We start from the raw sequence: 22,826 nt of genomic DNA, 5'->3' as shown, positions 1-22,826 counted from the left end.
CAGAAATTGGAAGTGTGAAATCTTTAAGGGCCACTTCTCACGGCTGCCAAATGCCAGGGTATCTCTCCATCAGTGTACTGTTCTCACAATCCCAGGCATTGTTAATGGTGGCCTGTCTGTCCATCAAGACCCTGCTTCTGCTGGGATTTATCCCCTGTTTGCTTCCTTATCTCAGCTGGCTGGTTGCACTATCCTGGCCTAACGGGGCTGCTGTGTACTGTGTGTGTATGTGTGTGTGTGGTTCTACTGAAAGGAAATAAGCTACAGCACAAGTGTGACCTCGCCTTCTTTTTCTTACTTTCCTACACATTGTCGAGGTTGAGTAGTTCTACTTTAACACCTTATCCCTTAAAGGGACAGTTCACCTCAAAAAAAATGTTGTCATAAGTGACTCGCCCTCATGTCATTTCAAATGTGTCTGAGAAGATATATTTAGAAGAATATTTATAAACTGTTTTTGTCTGTACAATTAAAACCAATAAACTATTAGCTGTCATTGATAAAAAAAAAAAAGTTTTTAAAAAAATATATATATATTTTTTAATGATAAGGTTTCTAAATCACAAATGACAGTGTCATTTGGGTTTGTCACGGATTCTGCCAACATGTCCTCTACACCAGCCCTGTGTCCCAATTCACAAACTATCCATACTAAATAGTATTCTAAAATATAATTAGTATGTCCCAAATCATGAAAAAGAGTATTCAAAATTTACCCGTATGGTTTACTATTTCCGGTCAGAATTCGAAGTGCAGATTGACGCACACTCTTAACGGCTGATATTGCCCACAACCCATTCCAAGTCAACCGAGGATTCGATTAGAACTACAAACGCGGATAAAAAGTGTTAAAAAACTACAAACATGACGGATATGCAAGTTAGACGGTTAAGTTGAGAGGTTTAGATAAAGGTTTGAGTGATCTATTGTCAATATTTAACCTGATGAAAAATATATTTTGGGACGCAGCACAGGTCTTTCAGCTCCACCCATCTGTTTAGCCTATATAATCACCCGAGTTCTAACCAATTGCACCTGTCAACCCCTTATTACATATATATATCCACCATCCACACTCACTTGTTGTCCATTCTCTCTCTGCAAAAGAATGCCAGAGATTGTCTTGTATTGGGGAGATGAGAGGGTCTGGGGTTTTAATATTGGAGAAAGCGTAATGGCTAACTTGGATTACTTGAGGCACCTCAGCCTATTGTGTAATGAGCAGTGACATCAGTGCACGCCATTCAAAGTTTTATGACAATCAGTTACAGTTTGCGTTAATCAGTTTCTTGTGGATTAGTACGTTGGTATTGTGAATAAATATACACTCGCCTAAAGGATTATTAGGAACACCTGTTCAATTTCTCAAGAATGCAATTATCTAATCAACCAATCACATGGCAGTTACTTTAATGCATTTAGGGGTGTGGTCCTGGTCAAGACAATCTCCTGAACTCCAGACTGAATGTCAGAATGGGAAAGAAATGTGATTTAAGCAATTTTGAGCGTGGTATGCTTGTTGGTGCCAGACGGGCCAGTCTGAGTATTTCACAATCATCTCAGTTACTGGGATTTTCACGCACAAACAATTCTAAGGTTTACAAAGAATGGTGTGGAAAGGGAATAACATCCAGAATGTGGCAGTCCTGTGGGCGAAAATGCCTCGTTGATGCAAGAGGTCAGAGGAGAATGGGCCGACTGATTCAAGCTGATAGAAGAGCAACTTTGACTACAATGTGCACAAGCTCACCAAAATGGACAGATATAGACTAAAGTCAGAATTTGGCGTAAACAGAAAATGGGAACAGCAGGATAATGCACCATGTCACAAAGCGTGAATCATTTCAAATTAGTTTCTTGAACATGACAATGAGTTCACTGTACTAAAATGGCTCCCACAGTTACCAGATCTCAACTCAATAGAGAATCTGTGGTATGTGGTGGAACGGGAGCTTCGTGCAATGGATGTGTATCCCGCAAATCTCCATCAACTGCAAGGTGCTATCTTATTAATATGGGCCAACATTTCTAAAGAATGCTTTCAGCACCTTGTTAAATCATTGCCATGTAAAATTAAGGCAGTTCTGAAGGCGAAAGGGCATTAAACACAGTATTAGTATTGTGTTCCTAATAATCCTTTAGGTGAGTGTATATCTACTGTATATTTGGTGTTATATTGTAGGTTAAGGTACAGCAGGACTGCATTGTTTGTGGAATGTGCTTTACTCTGCGAGAAAAAAAAAAGATTGCAAATATCTCTATTAGCTGCAAAATACTAGTCATTAAAGAGTGCATAAAACTACATTTAAGAGTACACTGTAACAAATTGCTGTAATTTTACAGTAAATATTTACAATAAGACTACTGTAATTTGAATTATACAGTATTACTGTATTTTTCTACATGGGTGTATGCATTGCTGTAAATTTACAGTATAATATCTTAGTCTATACTCTAATAACTTAAAGGATTAGTTCACTTTAAAATTAAAATGTCCTGGTATCAGAGGCTATCGTTTTGCTAGATAAGACCCTATTCCTCAGCTTGGATCGTGCAGAGCCTCTGAAACCCTTCAAAGTGCTTTGAAACTGCATTGATTTGGACCTTCAACATTTTGGTTGCATTGGAAGGCTATGATGGGGAGGAAAATCTTTAAATGTTTTCCTCAAAAAAACTTTTTTTTTTTAAGTGAACTAATCATTTAATTATAGTTTAATACATAGTTTAATTCATTAAAATTATGGTAACACTTTACAATAAGGTTTTATTCACATTAGTTCATGTATTAACTAACATGAACTAACCATGATTAATACATTGTTAGTGTATTTGTTCATCTTTGTTCACATTATGTAATAAAAATACAGCTGTTCATGGTTTGTTCATGTTAGCTCACAGTGCATTAACTAATGTTAACACGATTGTAATAAAGTATTAGTAAATGTTGAAATTAACATTTAACAAAGAAAAATAAATGCTTTATTATTAGTACAGCTCATTATTAGTTCATATTAACTAATGTTAATTAATGAACCTTATAATAAAGTGTTACCAAAATTATAAATGTATATTTTACCTTCATTCATTATTTATTTTTTATATACATATCGTCATCATTAGGCACACAGAAATCATAAATTATTACAATTAAATCTAGCTGGCAGCGAAAACACTTTTTTTTTTTCATTAAACAACAAATATAACAATGCTTAGAAATAAATTATTAAGTATCTTTATTCATTCAAATGCATAATATCAGCATCATATGCATACATGCAGTCATAATGGTCATTACAAATCAAGATAGCCAAAGAAAGAAAACATTGGTATGTTTTACTTTCTTTAGACAAAATACAATATCACTCAATATTATTATTAAAGTAATATTTAGTGCAAAGTATTGTTTGGCACAAAACATGTTGAAGATTAGTGAACAGCCTGTGAATTAATTAATAATAGGCTACTATTACCTCACAAAATTGGTTTATTCAGTGTAGTGAAGCCTCTTTTCCGTTAACATCCATTAAAACAAAATGTCCTCTAGTCTCCTTCCCTGCATACTGCCAATCCGCAGCAACAGAATTAGCTGTTACTTTTTTTTTTGGATAAAGGCTGCAGGCTTGCCTTCAAGTGCTTTGAGAACACACCTGCCTGACTTCCTTACCTGAATGCTTTCATTCCTTGTGATCCACGCTCCACTGGACCAAAGTCTCCTCCACCAGTCTATGTATTGCTTCATCCCCTGCTAGAGAAAACCAGCATTAGTTAAGTGTTTTCAACCTGAGCTCAATATACTGACTTACCCATTGCTATCCATGATCTGTTAATAAAACTCCTACTCAGCACTACATGTGCTGCTTATCCTGCTTATGACAGGGTTATGGTGGTCTGCATGTTAAGCTGGGATATGAATTGAAGCACATTTTTGCCTAAAAGTAATCATTTAAACAAAAGTAATTGTGAAATAAAGTTTAAGATAAGAAATGGTCTCAATTGTGAGACAGGATTATTGTTAAAGGGATATATACTTCACCACTTTTTCAATGTTTTTAACAATTTCAATGTTATTCCCTTAACTAAAACGAGTTGATACATACCTATCTCATCTCGCTCTGACGCACGGTGACATTCTGATAGCATTTAGCTTCCCAGCAAGCCCAGTTCATTCACTATGGAACCAAACAGAGATCAAGTTAGAAGCAACCAAACACCTCCACATTTTCCCTTTTTAAATACAGTTACACAAATAGTTGAACAATCAAGTATGGTGACACAAAATAAAACGTGGCACTTTTCTAAGCGGATTAAAAAAGATAACTATAATGTATGGCAGTATAGCACTTCTGAGAGAACTTTGACTCGGCACAGTAAAAATGTCCCGGCTTTTTTAAAACAATAGACATATTTAAAAAAATATATACTAAACACCAATACAAATGACGAAAACAACAGTCACTAAAATTAAAATGGAAAACACACAAAAAACAAATTACTGTATAAAGCAACAATTAGGAGAAATCATGCCACAGTTGTAAGAAAGTTCCAACTGTCAGATACAAAGTCAATTGTGATGAAGTTATAAGAAGATATAAAGTTCGCAAATGTGAGATATATGTTGTAAATGTGAAATATAAATTCACAAATAGAAGAAGCAGTGCTGCAATTACCTATTTTTAACCGAGACTGAAACAGTCTTTTATTAAGTATTTCTACACTTCGCTTGACATTGCTAGGAATGAACTCCTTTCTATCTTCTACGAACTGTTCAGATCTAGGCCATTTTATTACTTTTATAATTAGAGTCAGACAAATTTAAGCAGCCTAAAAATTAAACCAAATTTGCGGTTAATTATTAGGATGATAATTAGCTGTATGATTAAGAAGATAAGAAAAGAAACAATATTTTTTACTTGTTACATTGATCAGAAATATTAAATGGCACAATCTCCTCTGCTTCCAGGCTGGAACAGAACCACATATTTTTGGCAGTTTTTATGATGTACTACTGTTAATATCATATCATAGTCAATTTGACTGGCAGCACCAATTAACATGAATTTATCTCTATACAAGTGAACATGCTAGATAGTGTTAATTAGCATGATTAGCACAGACAATTAATGATGTTAAGAATTTTATGATGGAGATAGAAATGCTTTGCCGTGCTTGCTTTATGGATGGTGGCCAATTTTAATATTTTATAGGATGAGGTACAACAAAAGTGTATTGGGAAGTCTGTATGTACAAAATATCCTAAAATGTCCTATAATAATAATAATAATAATAATAATAATAATAATAATAATAATAATAATAATAATAATAATAATAATAATAACACAGAACAAGATCACTTCATTGGATGTTTGGAACTAGAAATCTTACAGCAAGAGCTGTCTCATTTTTAAACATGCGTTTTGTTTGTATAACAAATGAAGCTGAACAATATGACTTGCTCCATACAGCAGAAATAATGAGCAGCGTGCCGAAAAGCGACTGTCAGCTGCTTATAGCCGAGGAAGCGGCTCCCTCAATCTGACACGAGCACTCAGAGATGTGAACTGTACGTTCAATCGCAGCGAACAAACCCGGTCTCTTCCGAACCTCATGCTGTCACTCATTCTGCTTAAACCACATGCAAACCAGAGAGTTCCCACTCGCTCTCTCCAACGGAAACTATCTCTCTCCTCTGGAACTAAAGGAGGTGAGAGAGATGGAGCAAAAACAAATGGTAGAGAGGGAGTGGGTGATGGGAAGAAGAAACAGGAAGTGAGGGGGAGAGATTGAGAGAGAAAGACACTCCACATCTGTTAATCCAAAAGAAGCTTAGTTAGGCTGAGAGTTTGTCCTGTATTTGTTTGTAGGATGGAAAGCCATGGGAAGAGGAAGACGGAGAATGTGTGTGTGTGTGTGTGTGTGTGTGTGAGAGAGAGAGAGAGAGAGAGAGAGAGAGAGAGAGAGAGAGAGAGAGAGAGAGAGAGAGAGAGAGAGAGAGAGAGAGAGAGAGAGCTTCCATATTTAGCAACAGAGAGGTTTAAAATCTCAGCCAGCCTTTACTGTCACAGGAAAGTGAGTTCCCAGGCCGACACATCTCAAGCTGTTCAAATACCCATTAGGATGTTTTGTTTCCCATGCGCACTGACAAAAACGAAAAGGAAAAAAGAAACGTGAGCGAGGGGGAGCCGATGGAAATTTATCAACAAACTTATGTGATATTTAATGATCCTTGTATGCGGAGGGAGAGACCACAGCCTGATTCGCCTCTGCCAAATACCGATCCCCTAACTTAATTTCCTGCCCAATTGCTGTTTTATAGTGCATAGTACAGTGATACCAGCTAGTAATATAGAAAACAGATTGCCTGTGCAACCATGTGGATCAGACTGTTACAGGGCTGGGGAGAACCTGTAGTCTCTGGGGGGAGGGGAGGTGGGGGGTTCTGTCGGTGGGCTTCACTAAACCAACAAACCTAGGCGCTTCCCTCATCCCTGACTGGCAGCAGCTGGCTGGATTGGGAAGAGATTGAGATTCCAGAGCTGGAACTGTGTTAGATCCTTACTTTGGGGTTTAACTTTAGTGTCGTGTAGACAGTTCAGTTGCATTTATTATCAGGGAATATTCACGTACGTAATTGCTGCCTTTAAGGGTGCAGAATGACGTATTGTGGTGTTTTGTCAGAACATTATACTGGTTTTATAAGCAATAGCTGCTTACAGGTACAGTGTTGAATAATAAAGGTCCTTGCACACTTCGAAATTTTCATATGCGTTTTGTCATCCATGTCATTCATGGCTCTGAATTGTCCACACCACTCAATGCTTCCTACAGGTGCAAAGAACACAGAAAATTTAACCCGATCTGATTTTTTTTTAAACGATGGACGAAAAAGTCAGTGTGTATACGTGATTGACGCGACGTGAGGTCGTATTCATCTAATGCGAAAATGTCTGACAAGAATGATACATTGAAAGTAATTAGTTTAATAAATAGAAACTCAAAATATTATTGTATCTGAACCAAATAAAAAAAATTGATAAATCATGAAAATAGCACACTGCATCTTCACAAATAAAGCACATGCACTTACCCAATATGCTAACAAAATCTTTTAATAATATTTGAATAGAGGTTGTCGATTCTCAATTGTTTTTATTGTATTAACTCAAATTTTAATTTTAATGAACGCAACATTTTAAGGCAACCAGGTAACTTGTTTTTTTAAATAATTGCTTACAGTGTGTCAACTTCACTGCATTTTTTAACAGTGTGGTAGTAGTTCAGCTGTTTTAATGTAGCTTAAAGGTGAACTATGTAGTATTTTTGCAGTAAAATATCCAAAAACCACTAGGCCGGTGTTATATATTTTGTTCAGTTGAGTACCTACAATATCCCAGAAGTTTCCAACTATTTGTAAATTGTGAGAAAATTGCTATTTTAACTAAGGACAGGGACGTGTCAGCATTGCATTTGAGGGAGTCGCCTGTCAATTGCATCATATCTGCGCTACCCTCGGTTTCGGCTTTTATTTCGCAGGAGCGCTTTACTCTTAGCAGTGTGAACAAGTGAAAGCACGGAGTAACGTCATAACATCGTTTTGAACACACTTAAATGTATCTAATATGATAAACAGAGCTACATTACCTCAAAATCATAACCGGAAGAGCGGATCTGTGCAGGCGCCATGCGAATGTGTCCCGTCCCATCATAATAAAAGTCCCGGTATTCGCGAGGCGGGTATTTGTTTAACAATCGCTCCAGCAGCTGTGCTCAGGTCCCTAACGCTCGGTCCTGCTCTGCTTTAGACTACAGTAACGTCAATAACCGCATGCATGAACGTGATTTCTGCCCGAGTCCTATTTCCCACCGGCTGTGATGAGAAGACCACATCTCCCAAGATGCTGCGCTCACACTTTGCGTCATCAAACTACAATTTGTTTTGAATAGGCACCCTCCAGTGGATGGAAAGCTCCATAGTGCACCTTTAACTGGCAATTTCTTTTCTCTTTTTTTAATGTTACATTATTTTTTTCAAGTTTTAGGTTCATATAATGGATTTTTACTTCAAATGAAAGTTGCATTTCTTTGGACAAAATAATAATGTTGTTGGGCAGTTATCTAACAAGAATAATATTATATTAAGGTACATTAATTTTGTTGTTCAAATGGTGTTTAAATAGCACCAATTAAACCTCAACACACAGAAGTTCCTTCTAGGTTCATGCATGGCGAGCCATATGAATGCTGTATCAGTTTATGCTGTAGAGGTATTTCCTTTTCAGGACACTGTAGGTACATACACATAGTGTTTAACAGTCTTACTATGTACTTAGTGCCAAAGAAAAGTGAATTCCACCTAGTGTGTTTGCCTTTTTTTTCTATGGCACGAATAGAAATGCGGTGCTTACATACAACCAAATAATTTGTCAGTAATCGGATTGACGGCTGAATCGGACTGAAAAGCCGTCATGCAAACACATTAATCAATCCGATTGAGCTCGATCTGAACTCTAAAGTTCTCCTACCACTTATCATCTGTGAAGTGGAGCAGGACATCATCTCACAAGTCCTTATTTCATACTCTCATCCACAGGTGCCAGGTTTTGGGAGCGAAAGTGGCATTTTTAATGCTTGATAAATATAAGCATTACAGCAGTTCCCCAGATAGCAAAATTGCTCTGGCCCAGATCCGGCCCACACTTGACACTTTCATCTGGCCCACTACCCGCGTGGAATGATGGCACTTGGGCGGTCCGCTCCCGTTTGCCAGATTTAGGCCGCAATCAAGCCATAGCAACGCCGCATGTCAGCCATGAACAAAACGCATGAAGCAGAACTGGCCCACATCTGGCCCAGATAGCAAAATTGCTCTGGCCCAGATCCGGCCCACACTTGACACTTTCATCTGGCCCACTACCCGCGTGGAATGATGGCACTTGGGCGGTCCACTCCCGTTTGTCAGATTTAGGCCACAATCAAGCCATAGCAACGCCGCATGTCAGCCATGAACAAAACGCATGAAGCAGAACTGGCCCACATCTGGCCCAGATAGCAAAATTGCTCTGGCCCAGATCCGGCCCACACTTTACACTTTCATCTGGCCCACTACCCGCGTGGAATGATGGCACTTGGGCGGTCCACTCCCGTTTGTCAGATTTAGGCCACAATCAAGCCATAACAATGCCGCATGTCAGCCATGAACAAAACGCATGAAGCAGAACTGGCCCACATCTGGCCCAGATAGCAAAATTGCTCTGGCCCAGATCCGGCCCACACTTTACACTTTCATCCTGGCCCACTACCCGCGTGGAATGATGGCACTTGGGCGGTCCGCTCCCATTTGCCAGATTTAGGCCGCAATCAAGCCATAGCAACGCCGCATGTCAGCCATGAACAAAACGCATGAAGCAGAACTGGCCCACATCTGGCCCAGATAGCAAAATTGCTCTGGCCCAGATCCGGCCCACACTTGACACTTTCATCTGGCCCACTACCCGCGTGGAATGATGGCACTTGGGCGGTCCTCTCCCGTTTGTCAGATTTAGGCCACAATCAAGCCATAGTAACGCCGCATGTCAGCCATGAACAAAACGCATGAAGCAGAACTGGCCCACATCTGGCCCAGATAGCAAAATTGCTCTGGCCCAGATCCGGCCCACACTTTACACTTTCATCCTGGCCCACTACCCGCGTGGAATGATGGCACTTGGGCGGTCCTCTCCCGTTTGTCAGATTTAGGCCACAATCAAGCCATAGTAACGCCGCATGTCAGCCATGAACAAAACGCATGAAGCAGAACTGGCCCACATCTGGCCCAGATAGCAAAATTGCTCTGGCCCAGATCCGGCCCACACTTTACACTTTCATCCTGGCCCACTACCCGCGTGGAATGATGGCACTTGGGCGGTCCGCTCCCATTTGCCAGATTTAGGCCGCAATCAAGCCATAGCAACGCCGCATGTCAGCCATGAACAAAACGCATGAAGCAGAACTGGCCCACATCTGGCCCAGATAGCAAAATTGCTCTGGCCCAGATCCGGCCCACACTTTACACTTTCATCCTGGCCCACTACCCGCGTGGAATGATGGCACTTGGGCGGTCCGCTCCCATTTGCCAGATTTAGGCCGCAATCAAGCCATAGCAACGCCGCATGTCAGCCATGAACAAAACGCTTGAAGCAGAACTGGCCCACATCTGGCCCAGATAGCAAAATTGCTCTGGCCCAGATCCGGCCCACTTTTGACACTTTCATCTGGCCCACTACCCGCGTGGAATGATGGCACTTGGGCGGTCCTCTCCCGTTTGTCAGATTTAGGCCACAATCAAGCCATAGTAACGCCGCATGTCAGCCATGAACAAAACGCATGAAGCAGAACTGGCCCACATCTGGCCCAGATAGCAAAATTGCTCTGGCCCAGATCCGGCCCACACTTGACACTTTCATCTGGCCCACTACCCGCGTGGAATGATGGCACTTGGGCGGTCCACTCCCGTTTGTCAGATTTAGGCCACAATCAAGCCATAGCAACGCCGCATGTCAGCCATGAACAAAACGCATGAAGCAGAACTGGCCCACATCTGGGCAACAGTTAATTTGAATTCTGGCCCAGATTTAATACCTTGCTTTGGCCCACATACCACGTGGAATGATGGCACTTGGGTGGTCCGCTCCTGTTTGCCAGATCTAGGCCACAATCAAGCCATAGCAACGCCACATGTCAGCCATGAACAAAACGCATGAAGCAGAAATGGCTCACATCTGGGCAACAGTTTATTTTAATTCTGGCCCAGATCCGGCACAGATGTAATACCTTGCTTTGGCCCACATACTGTGTGAAATGATGGCACTTGGGCGGTTCGCTCCTGTTTGCCAGATTTGGGCCACAATCAAGCCATAGCAATGCCACATATCAGCTATGAACAAAACGCATGAAGCAGAACTGGCCCACAACTGTTGCCCAGATGTGGGCCAGTTCTGCTTCATGTGTAGGTATTAGATCCGGCCCAGATCTAATACCTTGCTCTGGCCCACATACCACATGGAATAATATCACTTGGGCGGTCCACTCTTGTTTGCCAGATTTGGGCCACAATCAAGCCATAGCAATGCCACATGTCAACCATGAACAAAACACATGAAGCAGAAATGGCCCACATCTGGCTAACAGTTAAATTTAATTCTGGCCCAGGTCTGGCCCATATCTAATACCTTGCTCTGGCCCACATACCGTGTGAAATGATGGCACTTGAGTGGTCCACTTTTGTTTCCCAGATTTGGGCCACAATCAAGCAATAGCAATGCCACATGTCAGCCATGAACAAAACACATGAAGCAGAAATGGCCCACATATGGCTCACAGTTAAATTTAATTCTGGCCCAGGTCCGGCCCAGATCTAATACCTTGCTTTGGCCGATATAAACCAGAACTGACCCTAATGTGGGCCACAGTTGGTCTTTTACACAATCCTCATGTGGCCCACATGCTGTTTGCCAAATCTGGTCCACAATCGGGCCATTGCACAATTCAAGTTACCTTTCTTTGTTAATGCTTTATAAAGTTTCAAAGCAGATTTACAGGAATAAACATGAAAATAATTATTTAATTATTCAAACAGAGTTAAATTCTGCAGTAAAGCAGCCCTAAAAAGAAAATAGTGTCGCAGCTGAAGTCAGGTCAGTGTTGATTCAGTTCTGTTCAATAACTGTGTAAGGTTCATCAATTATGAAATCAGTTCAATTTGCTATAAAGCAGCTTTGCAGAAAACATGATCCAGCGCAGTTCAGTTCTCCTCCAATAGCATCAGTGCAATTAAATCAATATTATAGACATTAGAAATACCATAGACATTTTGTAATTCTTGCTGCCAATGATACAAAAAATTGTGCTTAGAAACAGTCTCTCTGACAGCGTGCACATGTCGTCAAATGAGGTGTCTTTCACTGCTTACTGCACTTTAGCAGTTTAAAATCCCTTGTTTTTTAACCATAATGCTTAAAAATGCAGGCAGATGATAAGATTTCATTACCACACAAGCAGAACAGCAACGTAACTACGATAGAGATGATGGTCCAAAATCAGTAGCAGTTGATACATTTCTACTAGTTAATCATATCTACCATTATATAGCCCACCCCTATTGTAGAATATTAAGCGTCCCAAACTAAGCAAGCCTAAGGCGACAGTGGCAAGGAACCCAAAATCCTTCAGGTGACAGAAATGGAGAAGAAAAAACCCTTGGTAGAAACCAGGCTGAGTTGGGGGACCAGTTGTCTCTGGCCAACGAACATGGTGTGAATATGATTCAGGCTGCATTACAAGTCAGACTATGGATTGCAATAATTCAGAATATTTTATCTAGATCCACCAGCTTGAAGATCAGGATACAACATGCCGACATGGAGTTGAAGCTGGCCTTAGGGGTCTGTGCAGAGGACAGAGGATCTGTGTTGATGGCTGTTAGCAAGTTCCTCACAGGGGATCCGTCTCTAGGAGTTGTCTAGTTGACATGTTATCTGTTGACATTTAGGGCTGCGTTGATGTCTAGGTGCAGGTCCACCATCTGATCTGGATTTGGAGCAGATCCAGCTGACAATGGTAACCTCGGGATAAGAATGAGAGATTGTTAGCAAAGAATACACCAAATAAAACCATTACTGTACCTTATCGCTGCCATATTTATATAAAAATGTGTATGTCACTTTTATGTATATAGATTATAACATCCTAAACACTAAAATTAGGGTTTTATTGACATGATTTATTATTTTGTACAAAAAATACTGAAAATTTGGCTTCCCAAACGTTGATTTTAATTGTGTCTGGATTTACTTTCAGTGCAGAAACAACTGCTGATCCTTGTATCATTTGGTTATTTTCTACAATTCAGAAAGATCAAACAGATCTTAATATTAATCTGCACAAGCGACAATCAGGTCAGTTTTGGGAAAGATCTTGGGACATGTGGTCTTCACCTCACAGCCGGTAGGAAAAAAATCGGGATAGGACTCAGAAATCATGTTCATGGAAGTGATTATTAACGTTTAGGGGTGTAACGATACACTCGTGTCACGATTAAATATGTATCTCGATACTGAACTCCCGACACGATATGTATCCCGATACGATATGTATCCCGATAAGCCGAAATAAAGTTTTTATTTTTATTTTGAACTTTTTTATTGTTATTATATTATTATTTGTGTATTATTATCAGGACCCACAAATATTCCCCCATTGCATTATTATTAATTATATTTAACATTATGTTTTGTCATTGTATGATTTTATGTAATGAGATTATTAATGTAATAGTGTCACTGAAACTCTGTAAATTAAAAAACAAAAATCCCTCACGAATTACTCACACTTTCAATGCAGGCAGCATTGCTCATGCTCGCTATGTCCTGCTGTTCCTGCTATTAATGCAGTATAAGAATGAACCATCTAAACTGCTTTGAATAATCATACTACTAAAACTAAATGTGATCTGGTGATTTAAATTATGTTTGCGCTTTCACTAAGGATTGCCGCTTTAAATGGTGTTTGCGCTTTGACTTTGGAGGAGTGCCACTTTAAATAATGTTTGCGCTCTCACTTTGAAGAGGGTCATTCCAGCAGTGCATACATTTCAGATGATCAATGCAATCAATCACAGTTCTAATCGCAAGAAAGTGTGTCAAAATGGCCGCTCTCAAACTGTAAATGTTTAGCTCATCCAAGAATTTTAACTCACTTTCATGTTGTTTTCGCACGTCACGCAATCATTTGAACGTCTGTGTTTACTACAGAATGTTCACTGTGTTAAAGCTACACTGTGTAACTTTTTTAGTTTATTCTTAGCTAAAAACACTTAGTTCTTTCAAAAATATGTGCTCATTAATGTATGTAATGTGATGTAATGCACTTCTTTCAAGTAATAAAGTATTCTCGTAAGTTTATAATATGCCATTGAAAATACATACGGGTGAGGGGTTCGAATGCCGGTCGTCATGTTGCCCCTCCATCTTAAAGTACATTAGCCAAAGAGGGACATACCCGTAAATTCAAGCTTCGCCTTTCGCGTTTTAACACTCGATGGCACTCATGGACGAGGTTGAACTGGATGCCATGTTAATCTTGGACTAAATTGGCCACTGTAAGAGTTAAAACAAAATCGGAATTGAGAGGAACAGAAACTAATAATCACTGGTTGGTCAAATACCTTTTCACCACTAGATGGGGGAAATTATCACACAGTGTAGCTTTAAATATTTTCACCACATAAAGCCATTGTGTCTATTCAGAAGACTTGAAGATTTCAGAAGATTTGGATTAGACCACTTGATTACTTTATTTTTTGCATCGTTTAAGTTTGAGAGTAATGGACTTTAAAATGGGTTTCATAAAGAATATCTTCATTTGTGTTTGGAAGTTAAACGAAAAACGACATTATGGTGAGAATTATGACAGAATTTACATTTGAGGTACATTTGTAAATTTGTGTCTGGGTAAATTGTACCTTATAAATAGGCTTACTACAGCAAGTTGAGCCTTGGATAAAACAACTATATTGCAAATCATATCGTTTCCATCAACGATACATATAGTCACATTTTATTAATGCGATATAACAATTTATCATTACATCCCTATTAACGTTACTGCAGTGTGAAGCAGAGCAGGAGCGAGTGTTGTGGAGCTGAGCAAGGCTGCTGGAGTGATTGTTAATGAGATGAACAACACAAGCCTCACGAGCAGCGCCAAAAACGTTGATTATGCCATAGTCGCCGGCACTATTTCTGCTTTTCTGGTAATGAGTATGAGGTAACGCAGCTCTGTTTATCATATAACACATTTGAGTGAGTTTTAAATTATGTTATGACGTTACTCTGTGCGTTCACTCAGCGGCTGCTGTGACACTTGTTAACACTACAGTCGGAGTAAAGCGCATCAGCAGAATAAAACCAGAAACCGAGGGTTAAGAGATATGATGACATCGTTAGGCGACGCCCTCACACGTCCCGGTTCCTTGGTTAAAATAGCAATTTTCTCACGATTTACAAATAGTTGGAAACATTTGGGATATTGAAGGTTCTCAACTGAACAAAATATGTAGTATTGGCCTAGTGGTTTTGGGATATCTTACTGCAAATGTTACATAATGCTATTTTACAAATCTAGATGCACCCTAGCGGCAGCAAATCTAATTTGCCATGAGTTTAGTCTAGCAACTCTAAATACACTTCTGAGCTGTAAAAACCAAACTCTGGTCAGGCCAAACACATTGTGTGTAGAGCCAGTGGGCGGGGCTTAACATAATGATGGCAGAGAAGGTTCCGAGAAGGTTGGTTGTAGCGCTATCCTATCGCGTGCAGAGGTAGTTTGAAAGACAACCGTTTATCCCGCCCCTCGGACTGAGCCCTGTCAATGGTGAGTTCCCAGAGCTAACTTCCTGATGTGGCTCTGGCTTGTCAGGCTAACTTAATGCAGTTTTAAGTGAACATTTGGGGAGCAGTTGGGGAAATGATGTCTAACATTATATTAGATCTGTGAATTAGGTCTTTATATTTATGTGAATGAAACAATAAAAGAAAAAAGGTAATCACTCACTGTTCTTAACTGAACTACATTTGTAGCTTTAATAATGATCAATTCATTTGTAATAAACACACTAAAGACTAAACATTGATTTTTATTTTATTTGATTATTTGTTTTTCTTCCCTAAAACGTTTAGATAAGTAAAACACTACAATATCTATACAGCTCTGGGAGAAAAAAAAATTAAGAGACCACTGCAATTTTTTTCTTAAATCAGCATCTCTACTAGTATGGAAGCCTACAAGTATATTCTGGCTTTACTGGCATAGGGATACAGTGAGCGTCGGGTTGCTTCCATCCTTAAAATTTTAAAGACGGCGGTTCATAAGAACAAGGTCAAGCAGCAGACATTGGGGACAACAAAGTTACAGACTGGCAGAGGGCGAAAATAACTCTACACTGACTGGAATGACCACCAACTCATTCGAATGTCACTCAACAACCATAGGATGACCTCAGGTGACCTACAAAAAGAATGGCAAAAGGCAGTTGGGGTGAAGTTCACGGCGAGGACAGTTCGAAACAGGCTCCCAGTGGACAGGGCTGAAGTTGTGGAAAGCTAGAAAAAAGCCCTTCATCAATGAGAAGCAAAGAAAAGCCAGGCTGAGGTTTGCAAGAGACCATAAGGATTGGACTGTAGAGGACTGGAGTATGGTCATCTTCTCTGATGAGTCCAATTTTCAGCTTTGTCCAACACATGGTCTTCTGATGGTTAGACGGAGACCTGGAGAGGCCTACAAGCCACAGTGTCTCACACCCACTGTGAAACTTGGTGGAGGATCGGTGATGATCTGGGAGTGCTTCAGCAATGCTTGAATTGGGCAGACTTGTCTTTGTGAAGGACGCATGAATTAAACCACGTACAAGGTTGTCCTACAGTCTACAAAATGCTGGGTTAATAACAACCCAAGTTGGGTTGAAAATGGACAAACCCACACATTGAGTTGTTTGAAAAGGTCCATTCACTGGGTTCAAACAACCCAATTTCAGGGTTTGTCCATTTTCAACCCAACTTGGGTTGTTATTAACTCAGCGTGTTTAGAGTGTAGAAGAAAACATGCTTCCTTCTGCTCTGACAATGTTCCCCAACTCTGAGGACTAGTTTTTTTGCAGTGGTCTCTTAATTTTTTTCAGAGCTGTATATATATATATATATATATATATATATATATATATATATATATATATATATATATATATATATATATATATATATATATATATATTAGGGATGCCACAATACTCAATATAATATTGAACCGTTAGGTACGCATTCATGGTTCAATATGCGCTGGTGAATTGTGTTTTTTTTCGGTTTTGCATTTAATTATTTATTTCCATTTCCCCCCGTTTGAAATATTCCCATAGACAGTAAAAGAAATGGACAGAGCTATCCCATTGACTTCAACGGCGGAAAATGAGGCCAATCAGAGGCACTCACTTCCTGATGGCTGAGCGAACTGCGCAGACTCAGACTGAGCTTGAGGACGTAGATGTGACGTGAGCCTCCTGTCTGACAGCTGTAGGTCTTCTAGTAGATGTGGAAAGTGAAATCTGAATCACATTGTTTAAATATTTTCTCCCGTTGCTTTTGGTTCTCTATGGGCTTCTCCCCATTTCTTCTCCCTTGACTTTATGTCTCCACGTCCCCCCGACTGTCTCATGGACAGTAAAGATTGCCTGTGAGCGTCTCCTCAGGTCTATACGGTAATTTCTCAACTGTGCGACAGAGTCGCGTTGGTTATGACGCAATAGTTAGCCTATTTTTACAAAAACAGCTTCTACGGGGCGATAGTGTAAGATACAAGGTAACGGAGCCTTTTATGCATTGTCGAGTTTCTTTAGAAATAAACAATGGACAAATTGAGTCTTTAAACGCCTCTGATGTAAAGTTATTCACTGTCAAAGACGCAAAAATGAATGGGAGTCAATGGGATGCTAACAGCAGGTGATGGCTTGGTTAGCAATGGTCTGATCAAGTCAAGGGAGAAGAATGGGGAGAAGCCCATAGTGAGCCAAAAGCAACGGGAGAAAATATTTAAACACCCTATGGGTGGAACGCTTTCCGAGCGTTAGATTACCCCCTTGAATATTCCTCCCCCTTGAATATTCTGCTCTTTTTTTAATGGTTTGCCTGAGTCTATGCGCTGATTTGAGCAAATATCCAATCATATGCACTAAAGTTAAGGGTGTTTACCCGCATTTACGTTTATACTCTACATTTATTCATTCAATTTCATACTTAAATGCTACTGTACATCTCTGAGCTGCCACTGTAAATCTTTATATATATTTATTTTATTTAATACAATACACTGGGAATGTGTATATATTTTTTTATGTAAAGTTTTAAGTTTAAGTAAGGGTTTTCAAGTCTTTTAAGTAAAATAAAGAAAGAGTATTGCAATAAAAAACATTTTCTCCTTAACCTTTTTCTGTTCCTGTCACCTAAGAATAGAAGAGCAAAAAAAAAAACCCCGAACCGAACCGGAAAACCGTGGTTAAAAACCAAAGTAAGGTTATGTATTGAACCATGGACTAACTGTATTGTTGCATCCCTAAAATATATATATATGTATATACAGTTTCTATTACTGTTTTTTATTGCATATTTCTTCTAATTTTTATTAACAAAGATGAAATAGATGAGATAGACCTAACAAGTGAAGTGAAGTGTAGTCCCGGATTTACTCCAAATGATTACAAACAATTAGTAAAATAGACCGTGTAAATTACTTGCGTGTCCATTTTCGTTACTCCTTTTCTCTTCTCCCTCTGTCTCACTTGCAATTTGAAGCCATCTGTTGAAGTGGGATTCTACAGCTTACTCGCTTGCTCTGTGATCCTGTTGTTTCTGTAATACAAGTAATACAACTAGTTAGTGCAGTTTAATGTCAAATTTATACATAGATGCATTTCAAATTATACATTATAATTATAACATTATAATTGGGAAAATACGTTGACCATACAGAACTGACTGCAGGTTGGTATACAGTGAGTGAAAGTGAAATCATGCTGGTCTATGCTTTTTTTTCAGCAGAAGACAATGTGATTTTCAGTTCGAAGGACTTCTTTATAACGTTAGTGATGGGAAGATCAGATCATTTTACTGACTTGGATCTTTAAATCATTTAGCAATCACGTCAAGTAGCGCAAACTTTGATAACAACTTCATATTTAAAATAAATAATAAAATAATGATAATAAAAACTAGGATTTAGGTTATTCTGGTAACGTGCCTTGTTCATACTTTTGTCACGTGAGAGCCGCATAGACTAACGTTAGTACAGCAATGAGACAGATATTAATATTTTATCACCATTTATTTAGCAGTTAGTAATTATCAAAAATCACGTGACAAATGTATGAAAGAGAGGTGAACTAACGATAATCAACTTGAATTGCTAACGTTATGTCACTTACAAAATCCTTCAGGCAATGGCAAAAGTTTTGAATTGACAAAATAACTTATGTGTTTGCTAACAATTGTAGCTTTCATTAGCTAACGTTTTAATATCACATAACATGCAGTAAGTTACTCCAACTGAATATAACGAAGCAATCCCCAAAACGAAGCAATATTTTTTTAATTAAATCTTACCTTAACTTTCTTTGCCGTTTTCCACCGTCAAATCTCCAAACAATAATCCCCCTCTGCAGCTCCGTCTTTTGGGCGCCTTTTCCGCGGCTATTTTTTAAATTTAAAGGGCCGGAAATAGGAACTCGAACCAGTTGATTTTAAATATATATATATATATATATATATATATATATATATATATATATATATATATATATATATATATATATATATATATATATATATATATATATATATATATATATATATATATATATATATATATATATATATATATATATATATATATATATATATATTCTAGCAAGGGATAAAAAATGTTTTTTGTAATGAAAGCATAACAAAAAAAAAAGGGTTGAAAAAAGTTGGCTTCAAAATAACAATAAAATGTTCTCATAGCAGGTTTTGCTGATTTGTCATTCATTTAGCCTACTCTTAAATGCATATCTCAATTAATATACTGACAGGTTATAGGACAGGACATATATGATATAGATAATATTCAATATTTAAGTCAATATTTAGCAAAAATGAAAGACAAATTGAGTATTTTATTTATAATAATTTAGAATATCAGGGTCACTTGAAGCGGTTTATAAGATGACACTGCCTTAGTTCCATACATTTACAGGTGAATGTGATTTCAACAAGACTGTTTCTGGATATTTATAACATTGTTAATCCTGCATTCCAATCAACAAATCATATTTCAGTGACAAGCTTAAAGTTTATGTCAAGTTTATGTTTAAATGCAGGGTTTGGTGCTAGTTATTTACCTATCATTTCCCTCTGGGTTAGGTTAGGGTTAGGGGGTTAGGAATTGTGTTCCAGGATAAATATATGCATATGTTGACCCAGGAATATGTCCTACTTAAAATCATGACAAAGATTTTCACATACAGCAACTCAAAATGTATCTCAGCCAAATATTCAAGTCAGGACCATTAAAAACAGTTCACAAATTTGACCTGTTGCAAACAATTCATAATCAGACACACACACACGCACACACACACACACACACATTTTCAACCTACTGTAGCTGTCTGTGTGTACACAGTATACACACAAACATGATTTTTATACTGTAAAAACTGTATATTGTATCACCCTACACTAAACCTACCCCTAAAACTTCTACCCTTCACAGAGAAATCTAAACTTTTTTTTTAAATTTCAAAAAGCATAATTTTTAATTTAGTTTTCTTCATAGAGACCAAAAACATCCCCACATGGACAAGGATTTCAAATATTGCCATTTTTGTGTCCCCATAACATAGGGTTTACCTAGCCCACACACACACACACACACACACATTGTTTTTTGTGTGAATTGTGGGGACTTTCCATAAGCGTAATGGATTTTACACTGTACATTATATCCCCCTACACTGCCCCTACCCCTAATCACAGGAAACATGCTGCAGTTTTACATTTTCAAAAAACATAGTATGTTTATGAATCCGTTTACATTGTGGGGACCGCTGGCTGGTGAACTCAGGTTTATATGACATTGTTTGGTCCCTACAATATAATATAAACAAGTACACACACACACACACACACACACACACACACACACAAACACACACACACACACACACATTGCCCCTAAACCTACCCATCACAGGAAACATTCTGCATTTTTATTTTCTCAATAAACAAAAAAAACTCATCCTGTATGATTTATAAGCATTTTGAAAAATGGGGTCATGGGTAATGTCCTCATATTTCACCCTCTCCCACATGTGTCATACCCATGTCATAATACACATTTAATCAGTGTCCTGATATTTAACAAAAACATGCCCACACACACACACCTCACACACACACACACACACAATTAAAGTTATGTACTTTTTTTATCACAAGGCAGGCCAATCCACAACTGATATAGTCTTTTTGTCCAGATTAAACTGTACAATTAAGAGTTGCATCCTATCAAACATAGCCCAATTTCGTTACAAAGTATTATGCCATATTTTCAAATGTGGGCATTTTTAGCTATACATCTAAATTAACTGTAATTATATTTATGGCATATTTTCCATGTCAACTAGCCTAGAAATCTAGACACACCCTAGCGGCAGCAAATCTAATCTGCCGCGAGTGTCGTCTAGCAACTCTCAATACCCTTCTGAGCTGTAAACGCCAAACTCTTGCCGTGCCAATCACATCATGTATAGAGTCGGCGGGCGGGGCCATAATGACTGCGGCTGAGTTGCGTTTGCGTGCTTCTAGTAACACAGAAACTGGCGAACGGCGGTCTTTCGAATCAGCTTTGACCGCGACTCTAGAAGACTTGGAGTTAAGCTTTTCTCTGAGAAAAGAACAAAGAACAGCACTGAAGTCATTCTTAAGAAGGGAAGATGTGTTCGGAGTTTTGCCGACTGGATATGGCGAATGTTTAATCAGTCAGCGAGCTCTGCTTCACCTTCGTTGCTCTGGTTGGTTGTAGCGCTATCCTATCGCGTGCAGAGGGAGTTTGACAGACAGCCGTTTATCCGCCCCTCTGATTGAGCTGTCAATGATGAGTTTCCAGACCAAACATCTTGATGTGGGTCTGGCTTGTCAGGCTACATGTCAACTGTACTGTATATTTGGCAAACATGGCTGTAAATGTTATTAACTATTAACAGGCTTACACGCTGGTTAGCCAGTGCTGACTTTGCTGTACATTTAACAAATGTGGCCCAAATTTGGTGTAATGTATTTGGGCCATATTTGCTATGCCATGTCTGGGCCACTTTAGGTTCACATTCAGATTTGCCAGTGATTACTGTCCCTCACCTTTGCCAAAACTGCCCCAGATATGTTTTAACATAATTGGGCCTCATTTGCTGCACTATTTATGGGCCAGTTTAGGTTTACAGCCTGGTTAGCCAGTGCTGACTTTGCCATATATTTGCCAAATGTGGCCTTAATTTGGTGTAATGTATTCTGGCCATATTGGCTATGCCATGTCTGGGCCACTTTAGGGTCACAATCAGATTTACTGTCCCTATTGGCCAAAACTGGCCCAGATATTTTTTAATAAAACTGGGCCACATTTGCTGCATAATATGTGGGCCAGTTTAGGCTCACGCTCTGGTTAGCCAGTGCTGACTTTGTACTTTTGCCAAATGTGGCCCAAAGTTGGTGTATTATGTGCAGGCCATATTTGCTATGCCATGTATGGGCCACTTTAGGTTCATATTCAGATTCACGAGGGATTACTGTCCCTCACCTTTGCCAAAACTGGCCTGGATATTTTTTAAGAAAACTGGGCCACATTTGCTGCATTATATGTGGGCCAGTTTAGGCTCACATCCTGGTTAGCCAGTGCTGACTTTGCTGTACTTTTGCCAAATGTGGCCCAAATTTGGTGTAATGTATTCGGGCCATATTTGCTATGCCATGTGTGGCCCACTTTAGGTTCATATTCAGATTTGCGAGTGATTTCTATCCCTCACCTTTGCCAAAACTGGCCCAGATATTTTTTTAAGAAAACTGGGCCACATTTGCTGCATTATATGTGGGCCAGTTTAGGCTCACATCCTGGTTAGCCAGTGCTGACTTTGCTGTACTTTTGCCAAATGTGGCCCAAATTTGGTGTAATGTATTCGGGCCATATTTGCTATGCCATGTGTGGCCCACTTTAGG

The 22,826-nt window shown here is 39.0% G+C and overlaps 1 long non-coding RNA gene across 1 annotated transcript; it reads right to left on the bottom strand.

The window, feature by feature from the left end:
- Positions 1–12,366: 12,366 nt before the first annotated feature.
- On the bottom strand, positions 12,367–19,274 carry LOC137071846 (uncharacterized). Its single transcript, XR_010904523.1, has 3 exons — positions 19,182–19,274; positions 18,314–18,431; positions 12,367–12,599 (listed from the first exon to the last, which is right to left on the bottom strand). It is a non-coding gene; the product is annotated as an uncharacterized lncRNA (long non-coding RNA).
- Between the last annotated feature and the right edge of the window lie 3,552 nt (positions 19,275–22,826).

The sequence above is a fragment of the Pseudorasbora parva genome, chromosome 3 (assembly GCF_024679245.1).
Source record: "Pseudorasbora parva isolate DD20220531a chromosome 3, ASM2467924v1, whole genome shotgun sequence".
NCBI lineage: Eukaryota > Metazoa > Chordata > Actinopteri > Cypriniformes > Gobionidae > Pseudorasbora > Pseudorasbora parva.
Note: the sequence above shows the minus strand (reverse complement) of the source record. Positions and strands in the feature narration are given on the sequence as shown.